General features: G+C 42.6%; 1 long non-coding RNA gene across 1 annotated transcript; it reads left to right on the top strand.

The window, feature by feature from the left end:
* Nucleotides 1-129: 129 nt before the first annotated feature.
* Nucleotides 130-3,839, top strand: LOC131497752 (uncharacterized). The gene is made up of 2 exons (XR_009255136.1): nt 130-984; nt 2,162-3,839. It is a non-coding gene; the product is annotated as an uncharacterized LOC131497752 (long non-coding RNA).
* The last annotated feature ends 11,089 nt before the right edge of the window (nt 3,840-14,928 follow it).

Genomic DNA, 14,928 nt, shown 5'->3' with positions numbered 1-14,928 from the left:
AAATTTTAATTCTTGATCGTGACCCAGGGTCATCTCCCCCTACCCTCATCCCCAGTCCTTGGGATACAATAGCCTACACCTCTTGGCTTCGTGCTGTATCCATGGAGAAAGCGGCAATTGCCCCAGGATAAGCTGCTTTTCATACTGGTTCCAGCTGCCCGAGTTATGGGGGGAAGATGGCAGATGAATCTAAGGTCCGCATCTTTCTGTCTCTTCTGCAGGCTCTAGGTACGTGAGGGAAAGAGGTTTGTGGGTTCCATCTGCATCTGCCTGTTGAAGAGCCAGAAAGTTCACATGTTGGCTCTTGAGAGGAGCTGGGGAATGTCATAAAGAACCTTCCTGGGATAAGGAACTAGTGAGAATGCCAGCCTTATTTAAAGAAGCATTCCAGAATGGGACAAATCTAAGGAGGTGCCTCTGACACTGGACTTTCAAAGTTAAACCCTCCACCCCCAGGTGTTTAACTCAAGAGGACAATCTCAAGGTCAGAGGCAGCAAAAACAAAAGGCTCTGTCGGGTTGGCAACGCAATGCTTTATTTTTCATTTTTCAGGTCATTGCTTGGACTTAGGGAGGCCATCCTTGGCTATCTGAAGGCTGGGCTATGTGTCCTTCCTACGCGTTCCCCTAGCACCCTGCGCCATCCTTTCTGCCAGCACCTGGCACGCAGCCTGACCCAGGTGTGCGAGGCCACAGGGGCACTGAGTACAGAGGCCCCCACTACCAACCAGGTGCTCAGTAAGGACTCGCTGAGTGAGCACAGTGGGCAGCCCTTTTACAGCCTGGGTAGCCCATTCTAGAAAAAAACCCTGCCACCTCCAAATGTCTCCAGGTAACTTGTATCCAGGATGTGATTCGTAAGGGTTGACTTGAGGATTTAATTTTTTTTCCTCCCGAATTCTCAGGCAAACTCTGTGAATGAGCATGTACCTTTTCTTCATGGATTTATGAAGACTGCCTTTTCCAAGCCCCTGGCAAGCCTTCAGTGAGTGGCCATTCCTTTCCCATTACATGCAAACAGCCCTGGAAGAAGCGGCATTTTATAAGCATCCAACTGGAATTAGACCATTAATCTGGGGAAATCTGTGGTGAAGGTGGTTGTATCAGCATAGGGTATGGAGGGAATTAAATAAGTAGATATTTGAAAAGCACATAGTAAGCACTATATAAATGCATGTTAAAGCAATAAAACATGACTGCTGCCATTATTATCATCAGACACTAAGACATCACGCAGGCCAGAACGTTATTTCCTAAACTATGGAAGTTCTGATATTTAAAAAAAAAACAAAATGATATACTTTACATTTTGGAAGCCCCCAAAATAAAACATGGAAGTACTCTTGGCTCGAGGTTTATTCTATTTAACACCTTTCAATAGGGCAACATCTGGATGTTATCACGGCTTGGCAAGATGAGATGCCAAAATTACAAATTCTGAAAATGCTGTGCATCAGGCACTCTTGTCTTTGCCTGTAATTGCCTAAAAGATATAAAAGAGCCTGATTGTAATAACCTCCCTACTGTAACTATTCTTTGTGTCTATTCTGCAAGGGAAGAGAGCAGGAAGTGGTATCACTCTAAGGGTACGAGCGAGGAGAGAGGGGTGCTAATTCTTAAATATGTGTGCCCTGCATCTCAAGTAAGTGCTGAACAACAGTGTGAAAGGATTACCGGTAATCTCATATATATACCCCTTAACCTATTAACTGGAATAATTGTTGCACGAAGATAAGAAGCCCCTAAGTATTCTAGGCTACGTGGCCTGAGGTCCGAAAGCATTTATTATTTATTTCCTAAAGTCCTGTTCCCCAGTGATAGGGATGGAAATTTGGCGGCCTGGGTCTCCCCTGGTCAAGCAAGGGAAATGGTCGTTTCATTTTTAATCTGGGTCCTCTGCCCTGACAGATGAATCTGAAGGGTGCTGTTAACGATGTGATGAATTGGGCTCCTGGTGATGTCTGTGGGAGAGGGGGAGAGATACGGCAGCCCAGGACTATGGTTTTTTTTTTTTTGTTTGTTTGTTTGTTTTTTTGCCAGGCGGCCGGAGGCCTTTTGAAGTGAAACAGAACCAGCCATTTCTGAGAAGACTTAAACAAGGAGAAAAGTTTGTCTGCAACATGCCTTGAATTCTTTCAGTGGACTGCTATCTGTCGTTTCAGAGAGCGTGCTGAAGGCCGTTGGGGATGGAGGCGGAATGATGGGGGAAACGGAGGACCGCTGTGGCTGGGTTGCTTTCGTCCGTGGGTACCCTGGAGCTTGGTGGGCAGTGAATGGGTGCCTCTGGCTTGTGTTCCAGCAGCTCCCGTGGGAGGTGAGCTGTGACAAACACGGGAAGGAGGGTACGTCTGCGTCCCCCCTGGTATCATGTGGTCCAACGCCATGCCCACCAAACACAAAAGCAAGCAGCCGTGGAATCTTGACTGGGTTCGTGTGATCTGTGGAGACGGTCAAACTGTGTGATTATAGTTCCCAATTAGACTTTTGTTTTGGACCCAAGGATAATCTAGATTTCCTGTTATACACGATGAGGAGTCCATGCAGATTTGTAGCAGGGGTTGATATGATTTGATTTATATTTAGAACAGAAGTAGTGAGCCAGTTAGGATTCGGCCAGGAGACCAAAGGCTCATAGCAATTTGAACAGGGAAAATTTAATACCGCATACAAATTATTAGCTAGTTAAAGGGTATTACCTCCTAAGACGTGTAAAGAGAGCTATCAAGAGTACAGGAATAAGATGTAGGGAGCAGTCATTTCTTACAGGGCCAAGGGAGCATGCATGCTAGGAACAGACTTGGAGGAGGCATCCCTCCCCACTGCCAAGGCTGGGATTCGTCTAGTGTGGACCAGGGAAAGGCAGAGAAGTTCACGGAGGTGATGCAGGCTGGGCTGGCGAGCAGAAGCCACCTGCGGGAGTGGGGACGGAACTCGTGGGAGGGTTTGCTTCGCAGACCTCCAGCGCATCACTGGCGAAGGAGTAGCCCGTAGGGAAGGAAGCTACGTGCAATGCTTGGTAGGAAGAAAAACTCTGGAACCAGGAAGGCAAGACTCTTGTCTTGCAGTCTCCCTCCAGCGCCCTCTACTGACAAGGCTGACACCGTGCCTCCTCGCAAAAGAGAAACCTTTACTTGGGTTCAGCTCCAGTATCTCCAAGAAGGGCAGGGAAGGGTGTATTTGGAGCTTAGAGACAATAAATCTGCAGGTGTACAGGTACTGAAGTAAAGGTGGACTTGAAGAGAGGAGAGTCTGGAGGCTGTAGTTAGGCGGGGTGGGGGAAAGGAAGATGAAATGGACAGACTGACGCTCTGCCCTTGATCCTGAGACAGAGCTTGAGACAGTGTGGATGGCAGGGAGGAAGATTGGACTGGTACGGAGGGGGCTGAATAGGTAGGACTCTGTGGCTGATGAGATGCAGTTCGTGACAGGGAAGGCTCGCGGGTGTGCCCAGTCTTGGTGGCCTTCATAGCTGGAAAGAAGAACAGGCTTGGGCTTAGGGGAAGAGAATAAATTCTGTTTTGGACATGACTGTTTATGGCACCTCTAGAATATCTTGACAAGATTCAGAATACCCTGGGAAAAGCACAGCGGATTGAAATGTGTACTGGGGGTATGGGTTTCGACTATTGCTACACAACTCCCGCGCAAAGAGAAGGAATCACAGATTTCCACCTTAAGAAGAATTCAATAAAACTCTCTTTCAGAAATCAACTTTCCTCAAACCCAGAGAAGTCTTACAAAATTTCAGTTAGAGCTTGGAGCTCTTTTACTTTTTCTTCAAAACATCCTGGAGCTTTAATTTAGACTAAGGGTGAGAATTAAAGTTGTGTGTGTGTGTGTTTCTGTGTGTGTGTTTATTTCTGTGTTTTTGTTGTTGTTTTACACAGAAAGAATTGGTTTTGTATGTATGTCATTTCCAAATGAGGGAGGTCTCTGTATTAAGCAGTCTAGGAGATGTTAATATTTTACCATTGTAACAATTTAGTGCAGGTCAAAAGTTGGTTAGACACACTTGCATAAACGCAAAGGAAGGAGGTGAAGTTAATGGGTTGGGAAGACAAATGTATATAATTCAACCCCCGCCCCCAGAATTCATTTCTGGTGCCACACATCATGGCTTTTAGTTGTATTCTGCATCTAGTTGTTTCCCACGCCTGAGTCCTGCTTCCTTTTCTGTGCTGAGTTTCCAGAGGGCAGGAAAGATACCACATGCTATTTATTCTTCACAGTTCAACAATAGGTTCTCAATAAAGACTTCATTTTTATTGTTCAGTGCACGTTTATTAAGTATCACTCTGAGCCAGCACATGGCCCAGGTGATCCTGGGAACGGACATGAAAAATACACAGTCCTGGGGCGCCTGGGTGGCGCCGTCGGTTAAGCGTCCGACTTCAGCCAGGTCACGATCTCGCGGTCCGTGAGTTCGAGCCCCGCGTCGGGCTCCGGGCCGACGGCTCGGAGCCTGGAGCCTGTTTCCGCTTCTGTGCCTCCCTCTCTCTCTGCCCCTCCCCCGTTCATGCTCTGTCTCTCTCTGTCCCAAAAATAAATAAAAAACGTTGAAAAAAAAATTAAAAAAAAAAATACACAGTCCGTTTGATTGAGGGACTCACGATTTAAATGGCAAGAAATAGAAAGAGCCCTCTTGATGAAATCTGAATAGGTGTTGAAAGTGATAATCCTTTTTCTAGGCAGACCCTTCACTCTGGAGTGGGTCTTTGGACTAACAAGGCAGGAAGTTCCATCTTTTCTTTGCAGCAAAGTTTGGGAGCTGACTGGGTATCAGATGCCATGCGGGCTGATCAGACCTCCAGTAGTGTTTGTGTGCAGAAATCAATTGAGCGTTCACATATTACATGGGATTATACTGGAGGGAACATCAGAACAGTGTAAAGCTCTATAAGCTTGACAAGAACGTTGGGAAAATTAACAAGTTAATATTTCAAAAACTGCTTTGAACATAGAAAGAGTACCAACATAAGTGCCAATTATTAGTATTAGTCCCACGACCTTTTTCCTTCTCCTTTTACTGTTAGATCTATCGTCAAACTTCTTGACTTCAAGGGAAATTATTTTTCTTTAGATGAGCATTTTTTAATCAAGTCAAATATTAATATGTGCATTGGTGAAAATACCATTTCTTCCATTAGTCTTTTTATCCTCCCTAGAGGGCAAGGATTCTGTCATTTGTGTATTTTGTGAGGCGTCTAGTAATGCGAGGTACCTTTTGTCACTGTGTCAGTAAGTTGGCCGTGGCTGACATACCTGTAGGAGAGGCAAAATGTATGTTTAGAGTCCTACAAACAGTGAGTGTGAACTAGTGAGAATGAAAAAAAAAAAAAAAAAAAAAAAGAAAAGAAAAACCAGCCAGAGCTTAGGTAACTAAAGAGATTTGCATTTTAAAGTGGTCACCAGGGGAGACTGTAGTCTACTCTACCAGAGATGCTGACATTACTCCAAATATTTTGGTTCTCCTCATTTGGAATTGCTTTCAGACGCACTTTTACAAACCGGATGAAGAGCCGGTGTCATTACTTGATGTTGCCTTTTATATACGAGAGAACCTGAGACACCAAGAGTGGGAAACATGTTGAAAAGGACCTCTCCAGGGTCACTTGGCTGGCTCAGTTGTTAAGCATCCGACTCTTGGGTTTCTCTCTCTCCCTCTTTCTCTCTGCCCCTCCCTTGCTCTCTCTTTCAAAATAAATAAATAAATATTTTAAAAACCAAACCAAACCAAAGGGACCCCTCTGTATTGCTGTGTGGAAGGCCCAGATAGTTAATGAGTTAGAAACTCACTGGAATAATCAGAAGCAAACCGTTCTAATGCTATACACACCCATATAGCTTGAGAAAATTTCAAACACAAACATGAAAAGGTTTTAGGGCATTTAAAAATTTAGACTTTTTGTGAAACTTGATTGCTCGGGGAAAAAAAAATCAAAACTATGCTTAAAAGACATTCACTGAAGATGGAAAGAATGACAACACACACACACACACACACACACACACACACACACACACATTTCTATCTTTTCTTCCACCCCAGGCAATGATAGCCAGAAATTTTTGGTTACTTTCCACCTTTTTCTCATCAACCTGATTTGTTGCCAGTAGAGAGGAGGAAAGAGAAACAGATAATGGGCCTCTGGGACATGGACTTGGCTGAATAGTCTCAGGCTTTTATTCCTTTCCCTGTCTCGTGCATCTATTTAAGGCTTATATTGGTTCTCTGAGGCTTCTGTAACAAAGCACCGCAGACTGAGTGGCTTAAACGGCAGAAATATATCATCTCACAGTTCTGGAAGCTGGAAGTCTGAGATCAAGCTGTCAGCTGGGTTGCTTCCTATTGAAGGCTGTGAAGAAGAATCTGACCCGTGCCTTTCTCCCATCTTCTGGAGGTTTTCTGGTGACCTTTGGCTTTCCTTGTGTGGCAGACATGTCACCCTGACCGCCACCATAGTGTTCACTTAGCACTCTTGCATACATGCCTGTCTGCATGTTTCCCCTCATATAGAATCCAACATGTTGGGTTCGAGTGCATGCTAATAACATTATTTTAACTTGATTACCTCTGGCAGACCCTATTTCTAAACAAAATTGCGTTCTGGGGTTAGGACTTTTTTTTTTTAATTTTTTTTTAAATGTTTATTTACTTTTGAGACAGAGAGAGACAAAGCATGAACAGGGCAGGGGCAGAGAGAGAGGGAGACACAGAATCGGAAGCAGGCTCCAGGCTCTGAGCCATCAGCCCAGAGCCCGACGCGGGGCTCGAACTCACGGACCGCAAGATCGTGACCTGAGCCGAAGTCGGATGCTCAACCGACTGAGCCACCCAGGCACCCCTGGGGTTAGGACTTTAACATGTACATTTTGAAAGAGGGCACAATTCAACCCATACTGGGTTATCTAGAAGGTGGGGTGCACAGAGAAATGAGAATGTGGGAGCACAGCAGGCCTAATGGCTTGATCTTTTGCTCTACGACACATATGGCCATAAAATCATTCTTCATACTTTCATAAGTTGCATACCCATAAGGATCTAGGCTAGGAGTCTTCACGTCTATCTCAGGTAGATTTCCATGGCACTGTGCCTGCACCTGTCTTATGACAATTTTCTGCCCTGTACCACAGTTCCTTATGTACACACTTTATCTCTCCTATGAAATGATAAACTCCTTGAAACCAGTATCTAATTCACATTTGTTTTATATTCCTTGACTTAGAACAGTGCTTTGTACATAAGAGATACCCAATAAACTGTCATTGAATCTATAAATGACCATCTAGCCTTTCTAGTTCCAGAGTTCTTAAAGTGGACGTACTCATGGTCAAGTGCTGCCTCAGTCAGGGTAGGTCTGGTTGTGCTGCGGGAGCAAACAGCTCCTGACTCTGTGTTTTAACACGATAAAGTGTATTTCTTGCTCATGGAAAATCTCCTGCAGTTCCAGGTGGTTCTCCAAGGTGGTCACGTTCAATGTGGGAGCAAAGCTTCCCTTGCAACTCCACAGAAAGCTTCACCATTTCTGTGGCAGGGGAAGAGGTCAGGGAGAAGCCAGCAGTAGATCTTAAATCCTTCAACTGGAAAGTGACGCACATCACTCTGCTCCCAGCCTGTCGGCCTGAACTGCTTTCATGCCCCTTTGTCCAATGGCAGGGGGACTAAGAAACATTATCTGTCATGTGTCAGGAAGGGGAGGAGGATGAGAAATGCTGAACACTGGTAATTATACCTCACCCACTCTCCCTCCTCCAAAATGTATCTTAAATTAGCATTATGTTTTATAGAGTACTTTTTGAGCCCTTACTCTGTTCCAGGGAGTGTTTGAAATGCTGGCAGTCTAACAGAAGAAGACAGACTGAAGGTTACATTCCAGTGTGGGGCAAGGATAACAAAGGAATGACCAAATAAACGAGATATTTTCATACAGTGATCGGTGCTATAAAGAAAATGGAACAGGAGAAGGTGATGGAAAATAACTTCCCTAAGATCATAGCACCAGTATGTTCTAGGAATCTTTGTCTTCTAATGGAGAGTGAGTGCTTATTTTCTCATATGATTCAAAATTTTATATAGTTCATCTTAGACTATATTATAGTAACAATTGAATAGAACCTTCAAATTGTTGGAATTTGGAAGCCTCTAACACACTCAAGTATTAAAGTTAATATTGAAAAGATTAATAGAGTATTCCAAAAGTACAAGCCCAGTATATAGGTGCTTATCAAGCCTTTTCTTGCAACACATTTGCTAATGTCCCATTGACCAAAACTTGTCCCATGGTCAAACCCAGAGTCAGTCTGGAAGGCGACTCTACAAGAGCATGATTTGCAGGCAGCTGACAAATTACTTGTCTGTCACCGACAACTCTCTGGACTCTTAATAATTTTCATCCCTCCTGTACATTCTTCCTATACAGTCTCTCTCTGGGACTCCTAAAGTCTCATTCCATTACAGCATCATGGCTCAGGTTTGAAGCCTAGAACCTCATCATCTAGATCGGGTCCAGGGAGAATAAGAACTCTGAGGTGTGGCTGCTTTCAATCTAAATATCTCTAAAATCTAGAGATAAGTCATCTTTCCCTCTTCTGCCCATCATCACCATGATGAAGAAAAGACAGAAAAACTGCAATAAAAACACCCATTCAAAAAAAGGGGAGATGGGAGAAATATAACAGTCAATAGTCTTGAGCAAATCTGAAATCCAGGTGGGTACATGTGGCCAGTCTCTTGGGTAGGGCCTAGTTCTGATGTCTGAGTGTGGTTCTCGATGGCCCATGAGTGTAGCCGAGCCACTTTTCAGTCTTCATCCTGCTTAAGGAAGGTTGAGACCTCAGGGGGCGTCTTTTCATTTTGAAATTCCAATTTCATTTTGGAGTGTTTGTGTCTCTTCGAGTACAATCTGGCAATGTTAAATGTAGTATAATTCTCTTAAAGCCTTTGTAAGTTGCTTATAAATCTTATTATGGGTTCACTTTATTAGACACTAGCTTTATCATACCCATAAAGTTCTTCAAGATGGACCCCTCTCTCATATTTTGCCTGCAAGTCAAACTGCTATGGGACAATGCCCTTAATATTTTTAGGAGGCCTTTTTATCCCCCCCTCCTCATTGAGAGTCTATAAGTTCTGAGGATTATTAGAAGCCTTTTTGTCTAGCTTAGAGTGTATGAGGCAGTGCTCTAAATCTTTGCATTTTCATTAACAACATTATTGATTTGATCTTTACTTTGAGACCCGATTTTACCAGTAGTACCTTGGATGTGATACTTTTCTTGAGGCACTTCCTCACTTTGAGAATAGTTTTCCAAACACACTGGGGCTGGGAATTCATTTGACTCTTGAACCCCAAAGTCCTTTATATTTTCTCTAAATTATGATGAAAACTGAACAACTTATTCTTTAGTACATCTTACTCCTCCTATAACGTAGGCAACTAAAAGATGCCAGGTGCTACTTTCAACATTCTGCATGGAGCCTTAGTTGGATCCACAAGTTAATTAGGTATCCTTTTTGTTTTCCATGTTACTGTAGGTGACAGTTTTGCTAATTAATCTGCTCATACATGACTTAGGTTTTCTTTTCTCCGGCTTCCAAAAGCCATTTTCTCACTGCCCTTCTAACTATCACTAAGCTCCATCTTGAGGTTTGCCAGGGCTCTGCCCACTACACAATTCCAGATGCCACATGTTTTTTTGGGGTTTTTTTTGGTAGCAGCTCAGCACTTCTGGGTACTCGCATCTAATTTTCAAGTTACCTCAAGCGACTGTTTTACTAATTGTTCTGCCCGCACATAATTCAGGTCCCCTTTTTCTCCAGCTTCCAATAGCTATTGCCTCACTGCCCTTCCATTCTCTATTAACACAGAAACACAAACAAAAATCTGTTCCAAGTTATTTCCTTAGGGCAATAAGTACACATTTAATTTGATCCCCTATATCTTCTGAAGCTACTGTTACAGGGCTGAATAGCCATAATTGCAGTTACTAAAGTTTCTCTACTGCCAAAGATTCAGTTTTCTTAGACTTAGAAAAATTTGTAATCGACAATTTTCTCCTTCCCTCCCTCCCTCCCTCCTTTCCTTCCTTCCTCCCTTCCTCCCTCCCTCCCTCCCTCCCTCCCTTCCTTCCTTCCTTCCTTCCTTCCTTCCTTCCTTCCTTCCTTCCTTCCTTCCTTCCTTCCTTCCTTCCTTCCTTAACATTTACTAAATACTTCCTATGAACCAGGCACATAGTACATAGTATTCAGCATTAGGGTAGGGAAATAAATAAAACAAAGTGTGTGCTTGCATAAAGCTTATATTCTAGTGAGGAATATAAAATTCTCAGTTGGCCTAAAATTCAAATGAACCCAAAATCCTATTCTGGTTATTGGATAACCCAGGTGAAAATTTCACAGTGAAAAAGTTTGTCTTTGATTTACTCCACTGTGGGTGGACTCCGCTCCACCTTTAGAAATCCTGACCCTGGAGTTCAGTGAAGTTTTCCTAGGAAGTCTCTGCTCTGTGTGGTTTCCCCCAGAAAGGGCCTCAGAATCCATCCATAGTTTCCCTGCCTTTCTTTGCACTAATACCTCTGTGATTCCCTGAGGGCCTTTCTTCACACTCCAGTTCCCCAAAGTCATTTTCAGGAATGTGATCTTGAGTAATCATTGTGTTCCCTGATAAATGGTAACATTTAGATGGAGTTTTCTGGAGATGTCATGCCCCAATCCAAAGAATATCTAAAATTATGCCCCGGGCTTGTGATGGAGACATGTAGGGATAAGTTGGATTTTCAGGCTTCCTTAAGTTGCTATGGCAACTCCACATGGCTTTTGTACCTCCTGAGATTCTCCATGTGAGTCAGGCCATGTGCGAGAGAAGGCATGCCTTCAAGTGTGGGTAGAGCCAGTGGCTGTGCAATTACATTTATCCAAAAAAACAATTTTTTTTTTTTTTTTTTTTGTCAAACCAGAGAGGTTGGTAATGTGGGCCTGGCTTCATACCTTTACTTTGGAAAACACCTTGGCCCCTCAAGTTGCTGAAAGAACTGATCAATCCAGGGGTAAAATCTACCCCTCATGGCCACCAGAACTTTGACTATAAGTGCGAATATCTTTGCTTTTCGTTTTACTTGAAATAAATATATGTTAATTTATTTCTTCTGAATATTTAACATCTGAGAAAGATTTCCAACTCCACCCTCCTTTTTTTCCCTTGTGCAATTTTCTTTAGTGATTGATTATGTCATAGTCTGTAACAGCTGGCCTGGGCATCAGAAGGGATGATAAGGCAGTGAACATGACCTGCTCACAAGATTTTTGGTTCCTCACCCAGATTGGGATCTTATTGATGGGGATAAAATAGTGGGATCTGAACCCAACAAAGGCAATTTGTCTAGGGAAGTTGGTCCAGAGCTTGGCTCCCAGTAAGGAGATAGAGGACCGAAATTGCTGGAGTCCTGCCCTACCTCTTGATATCTCTGGGACCTGTCAGGTTTGGAAAACTTTCCATTTCTATAAACATTGAGATTTCACAAGTGAAGAGGAAATGGGAAAGACTCACTTAACCTTTTCAAATGATAGTCTCTTAATGTATAAAATGCAGATAATAACGTCGGCTTAGCTTTCCCAAATGCAAGTTATAACTACAGTTTTGGCAATCCCGAGAATGGATGTGTTCAAAAATTCCTGGAAGAGTTTCTGCAAACCCAAATTAAAGCTATGTTCCTGCAGGGAGGGGCAAGTCTAGCTGACTTTCTGACTCCACTTGAGCTGCTGTTGGTAGTCAAGTAAAGTCACTTTTCTGTGCTTCTTGGAGAGCAAGTTGGGATCCAGAGACAAAGAGGGACATTCTTTTGTATTTTTGTTGCCACCTGGAAGAATTTTCTTTTTCTTTTCTTTCTTCCTTTTCTTCCCTTTTTTTTTTTTTTTTTTGTAGGTGTAAAAATAGAATCTAAAAGTGTTCCCTTTATCTGGGGGTAGTTAGGTGTGAAACAGCCTAAAGCCATCATCTAAACAGTTATGACAAAGCTACTTCTCTTTTCAGGGAGGGAAGGTATAATCCTATTATCTTTGTGTGGTTATCAGTGCCACTTGAATTTCCAATTAGTGCAGCTAATCACCATGGGCTCCTCTGGTACTTAGCTGGCAAACAGCTAAGTCTAATTAATACTTTGGAGTGGTGGGTAAATGGCATTTATTTTGCACCCCTAGACACATTTTCTAAGTAAAATTCTGATGTGAGTCTTGTTTCATTGGAAATGAACAATTTATAAAAAGAAACGAGAAGGAATTCCGTGGGAAGCTAACAAAATAAGATCCTTAGGAGATCTTGTCAAACCTGAGAATTCAGTGTCCTGGAGAAAAACGGAGGCTATTTGATGGCCAGTCAGAGGCACATTTCACACCCATTTATTGTTAAAAAATTAATAAATCTATAAGATAGGAGAGGCCTTACTCAACCTCAGACTTGTAAAGAGACTCATTACCATTGGACTCATTGATGATGATTCTTTGCTTAGAAACAGAATAAAGTATTAATAACCCAGGCCTCTGGGCTTTTAATTCAAATGGCTTAGAGCCAGTGGTCTCTGGCATGTCCATTATAATTATCTGGGTGAGCTCCAGTCGAAATAACAACTTCTCTGTGGCCAGTGGGCATTTTAATGGGAATTAGAACTTGGCAACCTCTAATCCTTTGTGCAGAAAATCTCTATTAGCACCTGCCCTCCAGATTCACAGTCCCACCAACTCCTGTCCCGCTGAGGTCCCAGAGTTGATTGGGATGTGGGTCAGCTTCTCATGGGGAAGCCAGGCTTGACCATGTGCCCAAGGTCCCTTGATCAATGTGGTATCCTTGTGTCTTAGAAGAAGAGGCAGACATGCTCACGGCTGAGTCAAACCCAGTGTGACTACTGATAAAGCTATTCTGTTGATTCTTATCCCCTCAATGCTGGAAGAAAAACACCGCAATATTAGTATTAACCCAGAGAGTGGAGGGTCTGATTTTTTTTTGAGGCTGTCACCCTCCGTAGACCTGGTGGATTCCTATGCTCTTGTCCGGGAGTAACTTGTTTATAATTAAACAATTCCTTTGTACTCACTTGGAAAAAAGCCCTTCTTTGCAGAGACTATCAGAGTTTCTAAACCAGAAAAAGCTATAGAGAAGAATAATAAGCCTCAAAGAATCGCAAATTTCGTTGGTTTTGAGCTCCAGGCTTTGGCTGGGCACTGGTCTGGGAAAAGGGGACACTTATTTTTTAAGACAAGAGCTCTGTGTTTAATTTTTGGGAATACGAAAGAGCTGAATGTTTGCTTGAGAAGGGATTTGAAGCCTTTTGTAGGCTTTTTGAGTTTTTCAGATAAAGGCAATCCACATCGCCGTTCTTAGGCAAAATAGTTCCGCAAGTAGCTCTCGTAGGAAAAAAGAGCCGCTCCCCAACGTGTAAGCATTATTCTGTATAATTATGGATATGTTCCTTTCCAAAAAAAATTTTTTTTCTAGAAGCTGCTATTTCAAAGGCTTTCAATTCTGCGTGTCATTATCAAATAATCTTTTTTGTACTCGGGTGTTTATTATTGGATTGCAACAAGGATAAAGCTCTAGGGGTTTTTGTCTCCTTTGGTATGCTAATTAGCCAGTTTCCTTTTGATCTTTTTCTCACTGAAAAGAGTGAAAAGCTATCTCGGTAGGAAATCGTAGTGCTGTGCATTCACCCCCTCATCTCCATAATCTGAGGATCAGAGGAAGACAACAATTTCACTGCTGAATGAGAGCTTCCAGAAGCTTTAGTTAGGGCTCACTGCTGCCAGATAATTCCGCTGGCACTCAGGGGTGGGCGCAGAGGAGGAAGACAGAGGAGGAAAAAGGCACAAATATTTCACGTGGTCAAGTGAGCTCAGTCTATTTTATTTCTTCTCCAAGCATTTAATCCATGCAAATCCATGTCATTTCACCCAATGTTTAGCTTTTAGATTTCTTTTTCCTATTGATATGTTTTTAGGGACAACGACTGAATACTCAGTTTAAGGGAAATGGTTGGAGTAGCAGGAGAAAGTACACAGCTGATAAAATCTGCTAGACTACGAAGCCATCTTTTAAAAGACACAGTAAACTCACATATGCAGAGTAAACTCACTGGGGAAAATGCTGCCGGCTCTTCTGGGTTGGATGTACGTATTTGTGTGTTACATGATGTTTGGGAATGATGGGAACACGAAGTCCCATATTAGATTTTTAGTTTGGTCACTGACTGGTCTACTGTAGCTGTGAATATTTACCCCTTTCATTAAGATCTAAGAATTTAGGACAAAGTCTGGGAAGCCGAATGGGAAATTTCATCATCAGTATCATCACCTAACATCTATCGAGAATGCACATAGGACAGCACTGCATTATCAGGACAAAGTAAGTTGAGACCTAAGTATCTAGTCACAGGGACTGTGCCCAGCTCAGGCAGACAGACAGACAGGCATGCGCGCGCACACACACACACACACACACACACACACTAGATTGAATCATATGAACTCAATGTTTTTGCAAGTAAAAAGCATTTCCATATGTTCAGCCTAATATAGTTTATTGTTTGAGAGGTATGATTATAAGATGTGAGCATTATTTGAAAATAGAACAAAAAAGTTCATACATCCAAAAGGAGTATTGACTCCTTTAAAATCATCCTAAAAGAAGTCTGATTCCAAAAATGCAGCCAGGGCTCAGGGCATTTTTAGAATAGTCCTAAACCTAAGGGTTTTCATTTCCTCGATGTTTGGAAAGCAATCTTTACCCTTTGGAAATGGCTTTGAAATTTTGGAAATAAAGGAGGGTCATTCAAAATCACCTCGTGTGAGTAAAATAATTTATACTGAATAAGGCTATTTTGAATTTTCTTTTAAATAAGCAACATTTGAGTATAAATAATGCAACAATTTTCTTGGATGCCA

Source organism: Neofelis nebulosa, chromosome 1 (assembly GCF_028018385.1).
Source record: "Neofelis nebulosa isolate mNeoNeb1 chromosome 1, mNeoNeb1.pri, whole genome shotgun sequence".
Classification (NCBI taxonomy): domain Eukaryota; kingdom Metazoa; phylum Chordata; class Mammalia; order Carnivora; family Felidae; genus Neofelis; species Neofelis nebulosa.
Note: the sequence above shows the minus strand (reverse complement) of the source record. Positions and strands in the feature narration are given on the sequence as shown.